This window comes from Thermobia domestica, chromosome 8 (assembly GCF_964235325.1).
Source record: "Thermobia domestica chromosome 8, izTheDome1.hap1.1, whole genome shotgun sequence".
NCBI classification, from domain to species: Eukaryota; Metazoa; Arthropoda; class Insecta; order Zygentoma; family Lepismatidae; genus Thermobia; species Thermobia domestica.
Window position 1 is genome coordinate 220287412 of NC_137461.1, and position 13334 is coordinate 220300745.

The window sequence follows — 13334 nt, forward strand, 5'->3', positions numbered from 1 at the left end:
ATGCATTGTTCGCTTAGTTTCATTCTAGCCTCTAATTAGAGTGGCGCTGTATCATATACTACAATGAGAGGCTATTGTTAGCATTCTGAAATAGCAGTAAGAGCGAGAGATAGAAGTGTTGAAGATCTGTCGGTGAGGCTGAAGCTCTGCTTGAGGCCAAATGCCCACTGGAATTTACGAGACGCAAAAGAATAGTCACTCGTTTTACATTTCAAGTGCACGCGCATATCGCTTCTCGCAAAAGAACATAATAGTATGCTGCAAGTCTTTGTAATTGCGAAGTGTTAGGAAAGTAGGTAACGAGTAACAAAATTCATTTGGCTCTCTCAGTCCTCAATTGTTAAATCTCTTTCTATTAAGAGTATTCAGTCTCATCTTTTTAGGTCGTGTTAGTAAACCTACTAGTGAAAGAAGTTTAGGAATAGTATTGCTTCGTTCTTCATTTATGCAAGTTGACACACGTTTCTTAATACAAATTGTATTTCAAACAGTAGAAATAACTAATTCTTTCGCGAAAAGAACTATGAAAATGTTTAATCTGTTTCATAATTCATGATCAGGAAATGACACCAAGCTTTATAGCTATTTCTTTTGAGTTTTAAAATTTAAAAGAGCTTCAAACGTCCCTCCAGACGTTGTATACAAAATATTTTATATAATGTATATTTATCCAAACCATCCTGATTTATTCAAACGGACAACCGTGCCTTACAAGGGACACGTTTCTGTTCGAACGCGAGGATCAACATAAAACGTGGCAGATATACATATACAGGGATAAGCACTGACCACTATAGGGTAAGTGATTTCCGTGTAAAATTTGTTTGGCTTAGACCGCGCCATCTATAAACAAATAACATTAATTCAGATTTGAGGAAGGAAACCAACGTGAAGTACGTGTGCACACGATGACAAGTATAGTGACTGCAGAAGACGGGTAATTGCAGAAGTTTATTATGCTAATAAAATCACAAATGGGAATCAACAAAAGTATACATGGAGGTCTACAATGAAATGACTGAAACATAAGGTAACTTATCAGTAAGAACACCTCAATAAAGGAAAATCTCCACACTACATGTGTTATTTACTTTCATTTCCGCAAAGATCAAGTATAAAGTTGAAGGCTACGTCAATTACGTTTCGGAAGCTACCGGACTGGACATTCAATCTGATACCCCGATTTTTGCCAGACATAACGAAGCATCGGTTTACAAACTAAAGCTAACAGTTTATTATAAATTACAAAATACATGTTCATTATGAAACACCTATCATGCATACACTTTTTGATGCACTGTAACATCAGCACTGTTGCCAATTCAGAATGTTAATTTATGAAAACCACATTTTCCTTAGTAACCCCTTAAAGAGGCCTCGTCCGATTAGTTATCGGTGGAAATGATTTTTTTTTTCTGTTCCATAGTTTCCAAACCACTCCAACTATACAAACTGAAAATTAACGACAGAATATCCATAAGTATGTGTTATGAGTCAATTTACATGACTCGTAAAAAAAATTACTACACCTTCGGTTATATCTGGTAACACTGTGTGCTTCCTAGTATACTTCAATCGTTGCTTTCTAGTTTAAAAATATATGCATGAACGAGGCTCCATTTTGAACGAGGCTCCGCTTCTGGTTCAAAAGTTCTACTATACCAAACTCCGGGTTGCATTGTATATTTGACACCCTGTATGACTGTCGAATCTAAAGAGGTGGTTTACAAGCTTATTACCAACATCAGATTCCAAGTTAACAATAAATAAAATTATTTATGACAGTAGTACCTTGGAATTGTTAAAATTATTCAATAACTTGCTTAGCTAATGTTGACTAAATCTTAGATCCGTGCTGCCTCTATACCTTTATCGTGTATGATGTACTTAAGAAACCATTACATGCATATATGTTTAACTTCTGGACAATAACCCTAATAATGAATACATCTCAAGAGAAAATTAATCTTTGCAATATTAATTTAAAACAAATGTTATTCCAATACTCTCTTTTTATATTTTGCCATCTTTCTGATGAAATTGATATATGTTTAATACTTAAATGTATTTTAGATACATTCTTTATTAATCAGCCGTACTTGTAAAACAGTGTAGATAAAAGCATATATCAAATTAAATCAAAATGGCACGAAGGCGAATTTTTATTTGCTTAGGATAAAAATTTAATATTTTCCTGTCAAAATCGTTACTTTCAGAGCTATTGAGCATCGAAGCTGGAATTTGAACTTAGTAAAGTTTCGCAAAAGATCACTAATTACTATTTAGAATAAACCAAAATATAAAATATTATATATTAAAAACTTGTAAATTATGCAAGTAGGTAGTATGATGTGAAATAAAACTGTTTTGCACCAAAAGTTTATTGTTAATACTTCATAGCTCTCTCATAAGGAAATTTTGGCAGTCTTGTTGGTTTTATTATTATATTATAAAGATATAAACATCTTGTCATTTATTATAATTTTCAGTCATTGACATTGAATATTGGTCTTACCGGCAGGGCACTCGAAACTACATTGTTTAAACTATTATGTTCTTGCATGGAATTTCAATAAAATAATACTAAAGTATTATATGCAGAACACGTAACTGGTTTTATGCATCAGCCACATTTCATGCATGTCATTGCGTTTATGCTTGTAATATTATTTTAAACAATACAAACTATTACTGGTCATCATTATCTTTCATGTAATTTATCCCTCTCTTTTTTTTTAATGAGTAAGGATTGGTACCTGTAATTACTATTTTGTCCAGTGTTAATGAAAATTTGGAATGTAAATTGAATACAGTGATGTTACTCATCTGGAAGCAAAGTCACAAAGAATTCTCATCAAATGAGGAGCCAATTCTTGATTTATTGATTCACGTGGACAAGAGTAGTTGTTGTTGTATGCTGTGGGGAAAAGTTGAATGAGTTCAGAGGTTAGAGATTCTATAACGGCTTATCGAGGAATGGATTTTTTATACTAATAGCTAGATAGGGTGACTTGAAGAGTAATCCTTGGAGCTGCAGTAACCACTTTGTATTCTTCTTGGAACTTGGCGTGGACAACTTGATTAGTTTGGTTTTGTATTTTACGTTGATATTTTTAAGGAAGTCCTACGGTGTAGATTGGTAGAAAGCTGATCTTGTAGAGGTCATTGCTGGAGACATAAAGGCATCTACTGTTTTCGTTATTCATTGGAGTTCAATTCTTGAGAATGTACGAATATTCTGTATTGTGAACAAGATACTCTATTGTCATATACTAATATGAATCTGATGACATTTGTATAGATGCGTTGCTTTGCTATTCAGTTTACCTTCAAGTACTGTGGTCCGCGTCGGTTCCGATCTAAGCGTTACTTTTCTTTACATGTTATGCTTTCTTTCTTGTTCAATATCTCGAGGCTTTAGGTATCCTTTATGTGATTCATGAAGTACTCATAGCTTGCACCTCGTTTATGTAAATGCTACTCCATTATTGTGAACATTTGAGGTGAAATTAATAACCAGAAGGGTCGGATGCGACCTACTATAGGTTCAAGTTCAGATTTCGTAAGCATCGTGGTGTATTATGGAAGCCAAACGCTTTTATACGGCGGATAAAATTGCAGAACTGCAACCTCAGAATCAACTACATTGATTACGTTGATCAGTTAAGTGAAGCTATTTCAAAATCAGAGGATGTCGACAGTAATCACACACTTTTCTTGTACACGTGTGGAATGAGTAACATATGTTTCTGTTATTTATCACAAATGACATGATACAGGAAATAGTGAACTTTACTAATCAGCAAACTGGACTACTATATAAACTTGATCAATCAATTCAGTCGTATATATATATACTAGCAGCGTTCACCCCGCTTCGCTGCGGTCACCCCGGAACGCAAGAAACTTTGTTACTTAGATAATTTTTACTTTTTCGCTTTCAAGTGATATGATAAAAACCATAGAAGATTGCAGTAAATCTTAACATTATATCGCCTGTCATTTATGTTAACCCGCCCCGCTTCGCTGCGGTCATCCCGGTGCTGGCATATTGTAAAAGTGTCTGTAAAAATAAGCAAATCAATTAAAAAATTTTAAACAGAAGATTCAAGCTATTTTCCGCTGTATATCGCCTGTCATTTATGTTAACCCGCCGAGTGACACGGTCATGCGGGTTGCATATAAATACGTTTATTTTTACCTATGATGAACTAATAACAAAGGATTTGTACGTTATGGACACTTGAATGGTCAATTATCTCAAGACACTGGTAATTAAAAATTAAAGTGATATGATAAAAACCATCTAGGGTCCAAATCCTAATAACCCCCCAAAAATGAAAGAAATTGGTTCAGCCGTATTAGCGTGATGAGCGGACAAAATTTTGTACGTTCTCTTTTATATATATATATATATATATATATATATATATATATATATATATATATATATATATATATATATAATATGTACTGTATATACTGAGATGTAGGAAATAAAATTCTCATAGGTATACGCGCTACTAAAACAGTGATTTTTTACCCTAGCTACTAAATAGTGATTTCAATCTTAATGATATATTTCCCTCTACACATGGTTTACCAATTTTTCAAAGCACAATGCCTGAAAAACGATTTACCTTTAGAAAATCTATAATTTAATGTTCATGCCGCAGGAGAAATTCGGAAATATAGTGACAAATTTTGGAAAATATAGACTTTTTTTTTAAAGAAAAGAACGATTCAATATAGTACTCAATTCTGAATACGTTACTGTAGATGAGGTTGATCCTAGTTTTCATGGCAGGAGCCCTGTCAAACTATATATACTGGCAAATCCGAGAGATACAGATTGAAAGGAATATCACTCTGCAAAAATAATCTCCAAGTTTCTACTCTCTTGGAGGAATCTCACATGTAGGGAAAGGGCAAAGAAAGGGTGATTTGTCTCTTTCTACTAAGTATGTGCTCCACATTACAGAGGCACTGCTTGGAAGCAACAAAAATGTGAGTGCAGAAAACTAGTTTGCTCCTACAAACACCGAAGAACTTATTAAAGAAAAAACTTATCTTTGTTTGTACTCTGCGAAAGAAAAAGAAGTTCCATCTTCAATCCTACTAGGGGAAACTTCCGTTATTTTGCAATATACTTTACATGTTCTTGGCGCCATTTTTGTTCCTTTCTTCTGTCCAGAAGTGTTGTTGGTGGTGATCAATGATTTTGAATTAGCAACCCGACTGCGAAAGTTCAAGTTATGAAACTCACATTGGAATATGTAGTAATAGATTAATTTAAATACTGATTCAGATCCGTAATCCCTGTTGTCGCATTTTGTATTTTCTTAACTTTCTGCATCTCTAGACACACGTGTGCCTCATCCAAAATTTGAAACTCTTTAAAACTAAAAAAGTTTCCCATGTTTCATCATTATTTTCCGCGCGTTTCCATACACTCCACAATGTACTAAAGACAATCGTCTAATACATCACAAACAACGGCCACTTATTATATTCGCATAGTCAGTGTTAGCACCTCATACCTTACGTGTTCCATATTAGGGTATTTCCCTTATTTTAACTAGTTGTTCTCTCAAGCCTGCACTCTAACGACATCTCTTGGGATCATGCAGAGGCAGCGTAGGTAATGACAACTAATAGTCTGACTGTGATTTGTTTGGAACATGACTATTAAACTAAAGTATCTTGGTTTTATAATAAGGATAACCACCTGACAAAGATTCGTATATTCCTTTGATAGCATTCATAGTGTTTACCACAAGGTTTTTGACATTTCAAATGAACCTAACAATGTAAGCTTATATTTTAATGCGGAATATTATATAGAGGACTCATTAAGCTGTTCCATCATGCATTAAAATAAGCTATAAGAGAAGCATAAAAAATACTACCACCTCTGTTAATTTAAAGAAATGGTTGTTCGAGAAAGAGAAAAGCAAAGCAAAATCTAAAGGAAATGTAAACGCTCTGCCTTGAACTTTGGTTATTTTACCTTTTCACATTTCTAAATCTTGAATAAAACAATATTCAACAAAATGCATTTTCCCTTTCATTTTAATGTTTTTTATTTCCTTTTCTTATTGTGGCTATGGCAGAAAATATTTCCAGAGAAGAGAAGGAAAAGTGTAAAATGAAAACCATGCGACCAGCTCCGCCTATATTCTGTTTCTATATATACCGGATTTATGATCTTGTGTCTGGAAAACCCAAGCGTGCTAAACTGGATTTGGATTGTCTCGACATTTTACATGGCATGGATATATGTGTGTGAATGTGTGAAACAAGTAGAACCCCCCAAAGCAGTAAAAACGTTGAAATATAACTGCCTTCGTCTCAGAGGCGTTTGATTGTGATACTTTTATTATACCTTCTGCAACGCAAGCAATGAGACTCTTTTTATGTATGTTTTGTTTCATGTTTCTTATATAGTTGCTTGTTATTATACACATTCATATTTACACCGTTTGAGAAAGCTATCAAATAAAAGTATACCAAGAAATAAATAGAGCAAAGTTCCCATAACCTTCTATGGGTTACGTTTCCGATCAAATGTTTTGCGCTTTTATGTAATCAAATCTGAATGGAAGGTTGACATGCAATAAGATATATTTGTAATTTATTTTGTTTAGGTTAGATGTCTCTCGATTCCACTTAGAATTCTTCAAGTGCTCCTGTTTAATATACTTTTCAAGTGAGAAAGGGTCGCGATTAGCCAACAAAAATGGAAAGGGACGTTCATCAGTATAATTCACAAATTTTAATTGGCATCTATTCAAGGGGATGGCATACATGGGCAACCGAAGAGTATCTTACAGGGAGATAAAGGTTTGTGTCATGTTTCACAGCAGAGATGGAAGAAGTCATAGAATTTGTGAAGCATGACCCGAGTGGCTCTCGACCAGGAATGATCCGAACAAAAGGGGTATGACCCGAGTTTGACGAAAGATCGTAATTCGAACAAATACAACTTCCTCCTCTCTTTCTCTCTTCTTCCTAAGGCCATAATTTTCTTTCTTCCTTCTTCTTTAAGCCTGAGCATGTAAAATATTACACTGAAATATAACTACAAGAATTACTTTGAATTGATATAGTGTGAGAATCATGGAAAGATTCAGCATCTTGTTTTTCTTATGAGTGATCAATCAAAAATGTACATAAAACTTGACGTTCATAATATAACAGTTGTTACTGAGCTCAAACGTGATTTGTCAAATTTTTTGTATATATTCTTTGTTCAGTGACCACCTACTTTTCAGTATAAGAAGACAAATAGACATAGAGTTCTATCTGAAATATTGAAGATGTGATACATTGATAAAAAAATATCACACTGAGAATGAAACAAATGGATGTTTGATTTCGAGTATTGAACATTATTAATGAACTATAAAATGCTACAGTAACGCTAGAGAGCTGATATTTCGATTGCCTCCATGTCACCGGATCTATGTGAGTTCCAGGTCTGAGAAGCGGTACCTAGATGGATTATCCAGATAGAAGTCATGACCCATAGCATTACTATTTCACAGAACTCTAATTTATATAGGAACTCTTGTCTTGTTGAGGTCGTATTTCTGTTATCAAAGATCATGCGTACGTGTCTCATGTGAATGCAACTTGTCAGAGTTCCATTGAAATGTGTAGGTCTCATCCTTGGATGCCGTGTTCATCCAACGGAAAGCAATAGAAACAGGCTTTAGGTATGTTGCCAATAAGCTTCAGGTTACGAATCACGCTGCGAGAGAGACACGATATAATCATTTGTTCAAAGATTTTTTTGTAGATTTTAATATTCTTTTCTTAGTTTGTACATCTGTAGTGTGCTCAAAATCTCAGTTAGCTTATATTTTACACATACATCTACAGAATTAAGCACCAAACATTAATGCAATCTTGACTATAGACGTTATAGTTACTGGTTCTTAGCAGTATTTCAAATGCTGGTAAAACAAATAATGGCAGCATTGTTATCATACGTGCCTGGCTGTATGTATAGAAGAAATCCTCTTACATTCCATCAGTGAATTTACCTTGAATTTTTATCACCTGCTACACGTAATAGGCATTGTCAGCACATCAATCTTCGTGGATGTTCCGTAGCGACCGTAATATGCCACGAAAGAGGACTTCTTTTCTGTCGTATTGCTTCTTGTCAAGTGGCTCCTTCATTTGGGTGAAAAGATAATTGCAATATTCCTGAAAACAATGTATTGAACTATCCCTACGTGCCACTACAATCTTGATCCGCGCACGTTATTCGTGTTTCCGAAATATGTTGTTACAACGCTTCCACTTTCCTCCTATACTGAACAGGACTGCCGTTTTTGACTAAATAATACAACGTCGTTGCGACTTGCCACGCTTCGTCGTATTGTGCCGGTGCTATGCCATCAGATGTAGCTAAGAATAATCTCTAAAACACTGATCAAATAAATGCAACAAGTTGGGGATAAAACTGATGCACAACACGGTACTTAACTGGAAAGTTATGACTGAATTTAAATATAATTCAAATGCTTCTATTTTGAAAATGACTAGTTGTGGGAAAGGTAAAATAAAGAGGAAGGTTTTAACTAAGAGATAAAGGAATAAGCACTAGCTTGATATTCCATCGAGACTGGCGTCGTCTGGAACGATGAATGTCTTTCGCTGGTGGGATTCTGGATATGCTGGAATCAATCAACATCTGGATCTTTATCCTATTGATCTGCTAGGGGCTTCGAGTTCTCTCTTGACGATGTGCCTTCTACGATGTACTTCTTCACCTTCATGCTACTGCTCAGATGTCTAACTCAAATGTGTCTGCGGCGACGAACCAACAGAATGGTATACTCTTGACATGGAGTCAGTCGTCCTCCAATGGTACGGTGTGCTTGCCTCCGACGATCCTCCACCTTCCTAAACTGCGTGGTGAATACTCCTCCTCGATGTGTCCTCCGTGGTTTTGTTTTTCTGTAAAGTCCTGAGTCTGGCACTTAGAAAACGGTGAAATATCAAGCTATGCGGAAGGGAATGCGTAAAATCAAAAAAGAAATTAGTCGTGTTTATTAATTCAAAACCGAGAATTAAGAAATTTATGATTACAGAAGCTGTCGGGAAATGTACAACATTAATAAAAAGTTTATATTCCATAGGATTGTAAAGAGTTCATGATTATGTAAAAGATAATCGTAAGAATAATAAAATAGAATTTAACAAATTAACTCAATAGTTCACAGTTATCTCACAATCACATCAGTGTTATTTCACAGATACTTTACACCCTCTCTTCGAAATCAGAAATACACGAAAATTTTCATTCTTCGTAGTACAATAAAAGAAAAGAAAAAATATCGAAGAAATTAAAAAAAATGTTTGTAGAAGATAAAGAGTTCTTTATGTAACATATTGTTGGTTTTGAATCAAGCTACCATTGCAAACTGCTGCGTGTGTATATCAAAGGCAGTTTATGTAGTGCACTGAGTAACCTTGAACATGTCAACAGCGCCTCTGGGAAGATGGAAGTCAGAAAAATAAAAAATAAACATTAGTACTTGCATAATATTATTGTTAGTGACATGTGTTTTACAGTATTAGTGTGGAGTTTCATTGGTGCTCTTTAGGATAGGAAATGAAAAGTAGGGATAATAAAATTAATTATCACTAATACAAATGATTAGAAACTTAGATACAACTTAAAATTAAAATAAAGACATCATAATCAAATGAATAAATATCTCATAAATGTAATAAAATCTAATATAGACCTCTCTTATATATATTCCTCTAATGTAAATAACAACTTAAATATAGTATGTGACTATTACACGAGAAGAATAAACGTTAACCAAAGATAGTAAAGTTAGACAGCACAAGAAGGGCACTGATTTCATTTTGAGAAAAATGAGCTTTAAGTTATTTAGGCTTAAAGCATCCGTTGACTGAAAAAAAATCCAAAATATGGTTATACTGTATAATGGCTGTAATCAAACTATATGAAATCAGTACGATAGAACTATTCACCACATGTAACCTAAAACCCTAACTAACATATAAATTCTTCTTATCTTCTTTCTTAAGTCTCGTCTTCATCGGGTATCCAATCCTAGATATCGATCATGTCATCAAATCCTGGACATTAAAGGGATGGAGCATGATTCTTGCAGTCCTGACATCGATCTTCATGCATCTTCATGTATAATCGAAACGTCTATTCATACACATGACCTTAATTTTCTTCATTCTTCACATACTCACATTTCAAAAGAATGAAACAAGTAGCTTCTGTAGTCATACGTTGTCCAAGCAGAAACAATATTACAAGTCTTGAAGATACCAACGTGTTCCAAATTGTTAACGAGGTTAGCTAGCAGTCATCTCACAATCACATCACTGTTATTTTACAGATACTTCACATTGTCAGATTTGCTCATCAGCTACGAAATTCCTGAAGTGTTGAGACACAGCCCTCTGGCTTGAGAACAATTTTGCCACTATTTTCTATCCGACCTATATGTAAAATAATATTACCTATATATAATATTCCTGTATGTAATAAACACACACACACACACACACACACACACACACATATATATATATATATATATATATATATATATATATATATATATATATATATATATATATATATATATATATATATATATATATATATATATATATATATATATATATATGAGTTCAGCAACAAATTGTAACGATAAAGACTTCGTACTTGTTTGTGGTACTGCCAATGGAGAGTTGTGCTACGTTGCATGCACTGATAACAAATTAATCAAAATTTACTTTTGTAATACACTAATGTTTCTGATATGGACCTAACGTTTTTACTGGTAGTTATGCAACCATTCATAACAACCCCACAGTTCTCCATGCTGTATCTTTGATTCTGTTTCCACCGTGACATGATACAGATTAATTCTACTTTAATATTAAACACGCTTTCTTTTCCAGCTCATTTTGATCGACTTTTATTTGCAAACATAAGCGAGAATTAACTACTTCCTTTGGGGAAACGCGCAATTATTCGGAGGTTTGATGTTGATATTGTTGGATGCTATGCCTATAACTTCCTGTGTGAAATTCCACATCGACTGTGTCAAGATCATTCGTCTTTGTGCTGTAGCGTGTCAAAGTATCATGCTGTCAAATTTCCCATGCTCATAACTCGTAAACGAGAGCACTTTTGATATTTTGTCCATATATACTGTGTATATATATATAATATTAATTGATGGTGGGTGTTAAAAAACAGTGAAGTCAGGAAATAAAGAAGTATTTCACATACATGAATAGAAGTGCAAACATCGCCGTTTGAGTTGAGAATGTATTAATCATAGAATTAAGTGATACAACCTTCTGTGCCTTTAAAAATAACTAGACAAATTGAGCATTAAAATCTTGGCATTTATGTGTTTGTACAATACCAAGAAATGAAACAAATTGAAATTAAAAGCTAACCTTAGCTAATGCAAGTTGAGACATTCTGCATATGTGTTCAAATAAGGAAAGCAAAGTAATTTTGGTCGTCTACAGTCTTAGTGGAAATTTTAGAGCAAATTATGTTATTACTTTTCCAATACATTCGCTTCTTGCTCTGTTCACACGCTCTTGGTTCATGCTTGAGACATATAACCTATCTAATCTTTACAGCTTACCCATGTTCTTTACAGCTTGAATGAAAATCCTTGTACTTGGTAAAAGGCACTATAAACTATTCTTGCACATCACGCTACACCACTGGTATAAACAAATACATATGCACACCATTTTAACTACCCAAAATGCTAACGAATCGATCACGCAATAGAGTGACTTTGGAACAAGATTGTCCAACATATTTTCCAATATTATCTGAATGCAATTCTAATACGCCACCAGCACAAATTTACTTACTACATACTCAGCACTATCTTTTCATTTTGAGTTATCACTGCTGCAAAGGTAACAAGAAACCCCAGAAAACCCCAGGAGCTACCATAGACAGGCCCATTTTCTTCTGGTAACTTAAATCTGGGCTTCGAAACAATTTTTCTACATTACTTTTTCTAGATAACACTTGATTTTCGTATAAAAATGGCGTGGTAAATTTAGTGTAGGGCTAATGTACTTACTGGCTGTATCTGCTGCAATGAATTCGTAGTTGAAACAACTTGGCACCTTCTTTCTTCACTTGAGACTCCCGACTTAACTCTCGTTACTTTCCAAGATCTCCCTTTTCAGGCATCTATGAATTTCTTAATTGGAGTTTAGTGTTTAGCTCATACCGTGCTTTGAAACCCGTTACGACATATTTTCTTGCTGAAAGACCTATAGCGTGATGTCTACACTTTCTCTGGTGTTTCTTTGAATATTAACTTGTTTACGACATTGATTTCATATACAATTCCAAAATCAAACTTAAGAAAGTTATACTTTAATTTTGGTACTTTATACCATATTACCAACCCTCACTGCCTACTTTCAAAGGCTTCTACGTGGAAACGGTGTCACCTTCCTCTCATGTTCATTTAACTTTTTTTTTATAATTTTATGTCTCAAATCAATTATTTCAGGGTCATTCATTGTATTGTCCTACTGCCGTATATGATTACATGTTTGTTCTCTCGTCAACTGAAGTTTAGTGATAATAGTAATATATCTCTACCAACTACAAACGTTCATTTCTCTGCGCATGAATTAAATTGATATACAATTATTGTATGTGTTAGTCAAAGATGTTCACTGAAGTACAACTGAAACAAACACTAATAAAGAATAGAAAGTAATGGCAGTAAATTTACTCTTCTTTGAAATATTTGTTTAAGAAAAAAGCAAGTAGTAAAATCAAGTGATTCTATTATATAATATGTGTGTGTGTGTGGAATATCTTGCTTATTTACAGTCTCCTGGCCTCTTGATTCTTCTGGTGTTTCTATTTCGCGAAATCATAATCTAGGAACTAAGCAGAAAGATGTCTCTCTAACTTTGTGCCCATAAATTCAAGTAGTCATTTTCTTCTGTGAATTGTGAGATTAATCTTGTGTAGATTAACACGGAATGAGTGTTTCTACGCTATGATTTCTGCTTTATATAATCAAAATATTATTTGTTTACAAAAATGCAAATAATAAGTTCTGAGTTGAGAGAACTTTTGTTTACACTTTAAACAATTTCGTTGCTAATTTTACGTGAGCGAGCGTAGTAATTTGTTTCCCAAGCAGCGATGTGTATAATTCTAGCTATCGTTGTAAAACATAATATATTTTTCATAGTATAATAGTACTTATGTTCATATCCAGTAACCTTTTCCTTCAATTGTGAGTAAATATTTG